Raw genomic sequence first — 9,585 nt, 5'->3', positions numbered from 1 at the left:
AGTCTGAATCGGGAAGAGTATTCCATCGGAAAATGCGTTCCAATGACTCCAGAAAGGGAAATGGATTACCATTGTATAAGCATACAGTTTTTCAATAAAAACTCACCGAATTTCAATTGTCTACGTTCTCGCGAATCTATAGAAATTTACAAGACTAATAAAATTATGAAAAATATCGAAAAATTGTTAAAAAATGTGGGCGTGGCGAACCGTTGTTTTTCGCAAATCTATAGACTAATACAAATATAAAAAAGAAGAAAGAATGCTTAGTCTAGCTTAGCCGACTATCAGATACCCTTACTTAGCAAGTATGAATGCGACGGCGGGATATCGATAGACATTAAGGATGTTATAGGTAAAATCCTTTAGATGTTTTTCTGGAGCATAGCTCCGTTTATTTTTATCGTGAAGCTCGTATCAGTTTTAAAACTCGACTGATTCTTAAAGCTAATACAATATTCCTCTTAGGCTATGAAGTGCGCCTTAGTTACCACATTGCCTTAGGTCGACACGGTGGGAGGCTACGATGTGCGTCCATACACTTATCTATGTACATATGTATCCTTCTTATATTTAATTGTATAGATGATTTATTTATGCGATAATGTAAACGATCGACTGTTCAAGTAGATGGTACAACACACAACGATAAAGCTTTATTGAAAAACAATTATGTATGCTTCAATGGTTACACGCTAGAGCTTTTTATCCCGTTAGTCGATGCTCACAAAGTAGAGAAGAAAGCTGTTTTTAGATTTGATTTTGTATGTCACTATTGATATTCTTCGGTGCTTATGATCCCGTTCGTTGATATCCACAGAGTAGAGATGAGTTCGTGATGAAGACAAGGTTGTCGCTGTTATGGTAACTCCTGGCCCGTAACGAATGTATGGGTTGAAGGAGGATCACTGGCCTGTTGTTTGGAACATCTGTAGGTATAAGTGTTAGTACACTGGCGACGATAATCTGAACATAGTTTGAGTTTTTAATGCTGCAAATTGTGCTTGCTTGTCCAGGAATAGGGTATTTGCGGCATGATGAAGATCAAATTTTTGACTTCTAAAATACTTGGACTGTTAATAATATCTTAATATCTTGTCCCTGTTAGACTTAACGTCCAGTTAACATTTATTGTAGTTTATTTTGGTATGTATTTTGTTTAACTTAATTTTGTTTATGTTTTCGAATATGTTTGAATTATAGCTTTTCTGATTTGTTTATTTTTATTTGTTCAATTGAAGACTTTTGTTGATAGACTTAAGTAATTAAATAGGTAGTTTGTTTACAGATAATGAAATAATCTTAATATTAATAATAATTTTAATTAATACAATTTCTTTTTGCTTTAATATTGGTATTTAAAAAGGAATTTCATTATACCTGAATTGTATCTTACTTCTAACAATCCGTACAGTTTTTCGGTATTTAGTGTAGTGACATTTTGGAATTTTTAATGTTTATAAAAAAATTTTTTTTTTTTTTTTGCTTTTAGATAAATTTGAATTTTAAACTTAATAGATTCCTCCTTTTTCGTGTTTAACGTAAACTTTTCCACATTTATTAAGGTTACACTTATACTAATTTTATTTATATTAACAAGTTTATTTAAACAAAATGTATTATGTGTCTTTTTGTATTGTTTTTAATAATTCAAGTTTATTTGATTTTATTTTTTATTTTGTTGTCAGTTTAAAGTCTTATTTTGTTTAGGTCGTGTTCGATGTTAATGTGGAATCTGAATCTGTAATGTTGCTACCCTTATTGACTATTATATTAATATTCCTTCTTGTCTTTGATTTATGAAGTTTTTGGTTTTTCTTAGTTAGTAACGTTGGGCCTGCGTCAGCTTGAACTATTTGTTGAGTGAATCTTGCCGTTAATTTATTGCTTCTATTTTTTTTTCTGTATATAGTTTGATTTGGGGTAACCGGGAGTGGTTCGTGTCTATCCTCGTTAAGTTTTTGTATTTTAGTTATTTTTGCCTGGTCTATTCGATCCTTAATTTTAGGGTAAAGGTCGAAATGTATTTAATTTAGTCAAATAGTCATGATAGTTATCAAATTTAATATTTTTTTAAAAAAGATGGGTTCTTCCTGAGAAAAGTTCTAATGGAGTTAATTTAGTAGCATAATGGACTGCGTTATTATAACTGATAATTGTTTCTGATAAAATTTCTTCGTGATTACATTCGAGCCTTTCTTTGGACTTTGGATCTATAATGATTCTATAGATTTCGCTCAGTGTGGAATGCAACCGTTCGACTGGAGCATTGCTTGAAGTTTGCTGAAACAAAGTAGTGTGTAAATCTATATTATATTGTGAAGAAGTATGACCATATATCTTCATTTGTAGACGCGTACATCCAAAACTTCATATTTTCTGCACATGTTGCAGTTATTGTAGAGCCTTCCACCTGAGCTGCTTTCCGTACATCGTATCGGCCGTTTCTTTTTACCTTAGTTACTTCATATGGCCCGAGAAAACTGATAGCTAGTTTTTTATAAATATCTTGAGCCTTCAGTATGTGTTCCTTAACCATCGTGTCCATCTTCCGATTGGCCTTTTGCTGCAACAGCCTCTCCTTGCCCTGATTCTCCAGCTGCTCTTCTAGGTTGGCGATCTTGGCCTCTAGCGTGGCGATTGTCGCCTTTAGTGCGCTGTGCTGTCTCGATTTCGGCAAGCTTAGCCTTCAGCTAATTGTTTTGGCGTTCGAGCACAGCGCGCCCGTTTTCGTTCTTCTGGGAGTTCGATTTTTCGTTCGCCAACTCAGTGGTCAGCTGCTCAATCTGCAGCTGCGCCTTGCGGATGCAATCAAGCACCACCTCAGAGTTGGACTCTTCCTCCTCCAACTCCTCCTCAAGAGTGGCAATGTGGGCTTCCAATCGGCGCTTCTCGTCGATCATTAAGGAGCCCTTGCTGGCATTGTTGGCAATTTCTTCGGCCAATTCGTCACGCTCCGTTTCAGCAGCACGTCGCGCCCTTTCTGAGCTGGCCAGATCTTCAGTCAGCTGTACTACATTTGCCTCCAGGGCCTTGACCTTGCGCTCGGCTTCCTTGCTCAACGCCTGTAGTTCCTCCTTGGCGGCCTTTGCTTCCTCGGCGTCGCGCAGCGCGTCATTGACTTGTGCTTCAGCTTCTTCACTACGACGACTCGACTGGCAAAGTTCGATGAAGATTTGCGCACAATGCCATCCTGCAACCAGGCGTCAACTTGTTTTCTGATCGACTCGGATTCCACAGCTGAGTGACGGCTTAGCACGATCTTCATCGACACCGGACATTCAGCGACGTTTTCGGCTGGCTTGTACTCTGCTATCATTGACTCGATCATCGGCTTGTACTGTGGAGAAGCACATATGTTACTACCAGTCTCAACAATATTGTACATACTTACCTCTTTTGATTCGGCGCATTCCGGCCGCGCTAACGCCTTTGTAAAGAGGCAATTCTTTGTAAAGAGGCAATTTGGAGATATATGACCGCTGCCTGCACATTTAAACGCAACACCGACTTGTCCAAGCGCTGCAATTTTTTTCATTGTTAGCATGTATTCGTGAATGCTTTCGTCGCTCTTCTTCATCCTGTGCGTCAACTTTGCATGTACATCGGCACTTTTCGACGCGCGCTTCAAGTCGCCCATTTGGGAATTTTTAAATTGCTCATATGTGTTCACCAACTCTGACTCCAGAAACAACTTGGCCATTTTAACAATTTTTCCTCGTGCCTACACATATCGTTGTTCTTCCATAAGCTCATATGCATCTGCATTCTGCTCAAAATTTTTAAGCCAAATCTCCACTGGGATGCTGATGCCATCGAAGTCGCCTACAATTTTTGCAAAATTGTCTGTTACTTTCGACTCTTTCTGGGTAATTTCATCAGCTTGAATCTTATGAGTAAGCAGCTGAATTATTTGTTGTAGACTTTTATTACTCTCTGCTTGCATCTCTGTGGTCTGCACAGACTTCTGTCCCTTTCTCTCCTCCTCACTCATGCTTTCGTATTCGCACGCTTTTAGAAATTTCCGACCGACGCCAACCAACTTGCGAAATTTCACAACTTCTTTTTTACAACTTTATATTTGGCACTTTTGACGTAATTCCACAACTGTTCAACTGTCTGCACTTTACAAATGGGTCAACTTTTTATTGTTTTATCGGTTGAGGTCCAAATGTTGATTATCTTAGTAATATTTTGATATTATAATAGTTTGCTTATTATATTTGGTATTTAATAAAAAGATGACTCCTGCCAAAACTTTTTGATTACTCCGGACACGACAACTTTCCGCTTGATCTTTTTTCTGCACAACTTTCAACTCGCTTTGTTGCTATTATTATCGATCATCGCATATCGATAACTATCGTTACATATATATAGTAATAATAAATAAAATTAAAATATGTACACAGTGATAAGGTTTCCTTCGGCAACATCTAGCTTGTAAAATTGGCCAGCGCCAAGAGCTGATGTCGCGCCAGAGTGGCGGCGCGACGCTTGACGCAGTGTTCGGTTGAATTCTTTTTGCACACCACGCATTGCACACCACGCATTAAAATCTAATTCAAGAAATATATGTATTGAAAAAAATTAACAAAAAAAATTAGAGAAAACAAAAAAAAAGGAGAAACAACACACAAACAACTTAACGCCTACTGTTGTCACATGTTCACTAACCTCTAAAATACACTTTATTAAACATATATTTAATTCATGCCATCCGATCCGGCCAATCCGGTTCTCCGTGTTCGATGGTGATGTCTGGGAACTTCTGTGGCTCTTCGCGGATCTCCTGTAAACACTTGCACTGGTGGCTGTCGTGTGTGAGCATCTTTAGGTGCTCCTCCTGCGGCGGAAGTGCATCTCGCGATAATTCCTGTTGGACTCTCGGTAATTAGTCCGGTCTCGGTAATTAGGCAAAGTTCTCGAGTTAACAACTGAGCTTCGGGATACCCAATCCGATTTGTCGCTGATCAAGTGTCTCAGGTAGGCCAGCTTCGCTTGTTCCTGGTTCATCCGCAGGCTTGCTCTCATCAAACGAGCAACTTATCAATGTTATCAAGGTTATCAATGTGTTCTTCTATGGCGATGATGGGTGGGTACGCGTCCGGTACTGACTTCTCGTTCAGCTCTCGATAGTCCGCACACATCTGCCATTGGCCAGTCTTTTTCCGTACCAGGGCTAAAGTGGAACTATGGAGTCTGTGTAAATGCTCTGTGCATTCCTGTTCTAGTAAGGCGTCAACATATTCGTCTATGATTCCTTGCATTACCTTCTTCGTGAAGTAGAGCTGTTTGATCGGTCGGCCGTCTCTCATGGTTATTCGGTGCTCGATGGATTACCATTGTATAAGCATTCGCTTTTTAATAAAAACTCGCAGAATTTCAATTGTCTACGTTCTCGCAAATCGATAGAAATTTACAAGAATAATAAAATTATGAAAAATATCGAGAAATTGTTTAAAAATGTGGGCGTGCCAGTTTTGGACGGTTTTAGGGCGTTAGAGTGGGCGTGGCGAACCGATTTTTTCGCAAATCTATAGACTAATACAAATATGAAAATAAAGAGAGAATGCTTAGTCGAGCTTAGCCGACTATCAGATACCCGTTACTTAGCAAGTATGAATGCGAAGGCGGGATATCGATAGACATTAAGGATGTTATAGGTAAAATCCTTTAGATGTTTTTCTGGAGCATAGCTCCGTTTTTTTTTTATCGTGAAGCTCGTATCAGTTTTCAAACTCGACTGATTCTTAAAGCTAATACAATATTCCTCTTAGGCTATGAAGTGCGCCTTAGTTACCAAATTGCCTTAGGTCGACACGGTGGGAGGCTACGATGTGCGTCCATACACTTATCTATGTACATATGTATCCTTCTTATATTTAACTGTATAGATGATTTATTTATGCGATAATGTAAACTATCGACTGTTCAAGTAGATGGTACAACACACAACGATAAAGCTTTATTCAAAAACAATTATGTATGCTTCAATGGTTACACGCTAGAGCTTTTTATCCCGTTAGTCGATGCTCACAAAGTAGAGAAGAAAGCTGTTTTAAGATTTGATTATGTATGTCACTAATGATATTCTTCGGTGCTTATCGTTCGTTGATATCCACAGAGTAGATATGAGTTCGTGATGAAGACAAGGTTGTCGCTGTTATGGTAACTCCTCCCCCCTAGCACGGAGTGAGGCCCGTGTCGAATGTATGGTTTGAACGAGGATCACTGGCCTGGAACATTTGGAACGTTTGGAACATCTGTAGGTATAAGTGTTAGTACACTGGCGATGATAATCTGTATTGTTTATTGAAAAGGTGATCCAAGTGTGGAACACTGACAACCATAATGGGAAGATCCTAATCTTCACCCAAACTCAGCGAATTGAGAGCAAAGGCTGAAAGAGTAAACGCGAAATAAAAAGTCTTGAGCCGCGTGTCCGAACACGAAGAAGTTTTATTTGAAACTGAAACTGATACACATAAAAATGCCAGCTTCATGCGGCTGCTTATTTACTAATATATATACATACATACAGTTCATGTGTATGTATGTATGTTCTCATACAAAATTACATATGCACATGTGGGCATTGCTTATATTCAACAGCCTTCCTCAATGCCAACATGTTTATAAAAATTAAAACAAATTTAACATTTTCATAAACCCATTATGCTTTCCATTTGAAAGATTCTTTGTCATAATGTCTGCTATCATCTCATTCGTAGAAGTGTACTCTAACACAACGTGACCCTCTTTCATGACTTCTCTAATGAAATGATATCGAATGTCGATGTGCTTCGTCCTAGAGTGATGAACCGGGTTCTTCGCTAAGTGCTGCGCACTCATGTTGTCGCCATGCATAACCGTCGGGGTCTTCAGATCACCGCATCCGATCTCCACTATTAGCCTTCGTAAAGCTATAGCTTCCTTGCAAGCCGTGGTCAGAGCCATATACTCGGCTTCAGTACTGCTCAACGCCACGCTCTGCTGCTTCTCGGACCTCCATGATACTGCTCCGCCAGACAGGAAAAACACATACCCTGTGTATGACTTTCGGTCCAAACGGTCGCCTCCCCAATCTGCATCCACAAAGCCGGTAAATGCCTGACCGCACTTTTGATAATGCAGCTTGACGTCCACAGTTGACGCCAAGTACCGGAGGATGTGCTTCACAGCCACCATGTGCTCAGAATGCGGGTCCTGGTTCCTCTGAGCCAACTTCGCCACCAAATGTAGTATGTCTGGTCTGGTAGTAATCCCAAGCCACATTAGCTCACCAATTGTAGACTGATACTGCCCTGCGTCGACCTTCTGGCACTGCTCACCCGAGCACACCACTTGATGCCCTGCATCCAAAGGTGTCGTCGCTGGTCTACAGTTCTCGCTGCCATATGCCCGCAATAGTTCCTTGATATATTGCGAATGGCCCAAAGTGATTTCTCCAAGGTCGCCATCTTGTTGTACCTCCATGCCTAAGAACAAATGCAGTGGACCCTTGTCCGTGCACTCGAAAGACTCTGAAATCTTGGCTTTCAGATCCTCCATATCTTCTCTTGACTGGCACGCTAGAATTAAATCATCAACATATACTAAGATGAGCATCAGATTACCTTGACCACTTTGCTGATAAAGACATGGTTCATGATTACAGGCCTTAAATCCCAAGTCTTTTAGAACACCGTCGAGCTTGGAGTTCCACTCTCTGCCTGACTGCTTCAAGCCGTATATTGCCTTCCTCAGCAATAACACCTGGTCGGGATTAGCAGCATCTGTGTACCCTTGGGGCTGCTTCATGTACACAGTCTCCTTTAGCTCGCTATTTAAGTACGCCGTGCATACGTCCATGTGATGCAAGTACAATTGCATCTCTGCTGCCAATGCTAAAATGAGCGCCACACTCTCGAGCCTGCACACGGGTGAAAAAGTCTCGAAGTAGTCCACTCTCCTTTCAGGGAATACACCCACTTGCAAGCCACACACCGGCGATTTCTTGGTAAATCAGTCAGCTTCCATGTCTCATTTGCAAGTAGCGCCTTGTACTCCAGGCCCATTGCCTCTTCCCACTTTGCAGAATACTGCGAATTGATGGCCTCCTCATAGGACTTGGGAATTTCGACGTCGCTAGCCATCAACACGCCAAGTACATTGTATTGCTTCTTCGGGCGCCCTGGTCTGCCCGATCGAACAATCTTTGGCCGTCCAGGCCCCACATGTACTTCAGCTTTTTCTGCCTCAGCTGCACTCTCATAGTCGTCGCTGCTGCCCACGGGTTCTGTATCGTCACCTTCCCGTGCATTCGAATCACTCTGCGGCTCCGGGTCATCAGTTGCGGGAAACTGGAACTCAATGGTATTTCCATGATTTACCAAACTACCAGACTCATCAAAAAGGACATCTCGCTTCTCGATCCCACACAGCTTCTCTTTGTCAAACAGACGGTACCCCTTAGCCGCTATTGAATATCCAATCATACGATATTCCTTTCCTTTGGATTCGAATTTGCCTTTATGGACTCTTTTGTCCAATGACACTGCTATGGCACCAAGAACCCTCAAGTGGCTCACTGCTGTTATTTTTCCGGTCCACTCCATAGGAGTTTTGCTTTGTAATGCTCTGCTCCTTGATCGGTTCCTCAGATACACCGCAGTGTTTATCGCCTCAGCCCATAGAGCCTCACCCAACTCCGATTGCAGCAACATGCACCTAGCCATTTCTACTAGCGTGCGGTTGGCTCGTTCTGCAACTCCATTTTGTTGGGGAGTGTGTGGAAAAGTCAGCTGTCTAGCGATCCCATGTGCCTTTAAATAGTCATCAAAAACATTATTGACGAACTCAAACTGTATCGCTCCGGATACATTTTATCTTTCTACCTGTTTGTCGCTCGACCAGTTTCTTAAACTCGACAAACTTAGTGAAGACCTCGTCCTTCTTCCGCAAGAAATATACAAAAATCCGCCTGGACTTGTCGTCTATGAAAGTGAGAAAGTACTTTGATCCAGCAAGTGACGGTGTGCTAAATGGCCCGCACAGGTCTGAATTGATCATATCCTACAGCTCCTCAGCTCTGCTCCTCGTTGTCTTCGGAAATGGTTGCACATGGATTTTTGCCAGCATGCAAATTAAAATTGTTACTCTTTATTTATTTAAAAAAATAAATTTTATTTTTTATTATTTAACATTTATATGGTGATAAACTTTTTCACTTATACTATTACGAGACACTTGGTAACTTATGTTTAACTTCGAGCTGTTGACGATCTCGTCCCGATTCAGACTCCCGATTCAGACTCCCGATTCAGACTCCCTATTCAGACTCCCGATTCAGACTGATCTTCAAATTCTAAGTCCTAATCCAATCAACCTCGGCCAGAAGCTTTTCTTTCGGAAAATTACCGAACTTTCGATAAAAGCTTTATGCTGGAAATTTTCCACTGCATTGTGAAATTCAATTATGCTGATCGATGCAATTTTTGATTGATACGCAATAAGTCGGCCGTGGCTTGGTCTCCAAGCGGAAGCTGTGTTTACGTTAAGTTTGGGTTGCTTATGTTAGCGGGTAGCTGAGTGCTGGCAAAG

At 40.9% G+C, this 9,585-nt stretch overlaps 1 pseudogene; it reads right to left on the bottom strand.

Moving 5' to 3' along the window:
- Window positions 1-2,153: 2,153 nt before the first annotated feature.
- Window positions 2,154-3,994, bottom strand: LOC117150079 (annotated as a pseudogene).
- Window positions 3,995-9,585: the final 5,591 nt, after the last annotated feature.

Source organism: Drosophila mauritiana, unplaced genomic scaffold (genome assembly GCF_004382145.1).
Source record: "Drosophila mauritiana strain mau12 unplaced genomic scaffold, ASM438214v1 Y_30, whole genome shotgun sequence".
Lineage (NCBI taxonomy): Eukaryota > Metazoa > Arthropoda > Insecta > Diptera > Drosophilidae > Drosophila > Drosophila mauritiana.
This window is presented reverse-complemented; position numbering and strand designations above follow the sequence as displayed.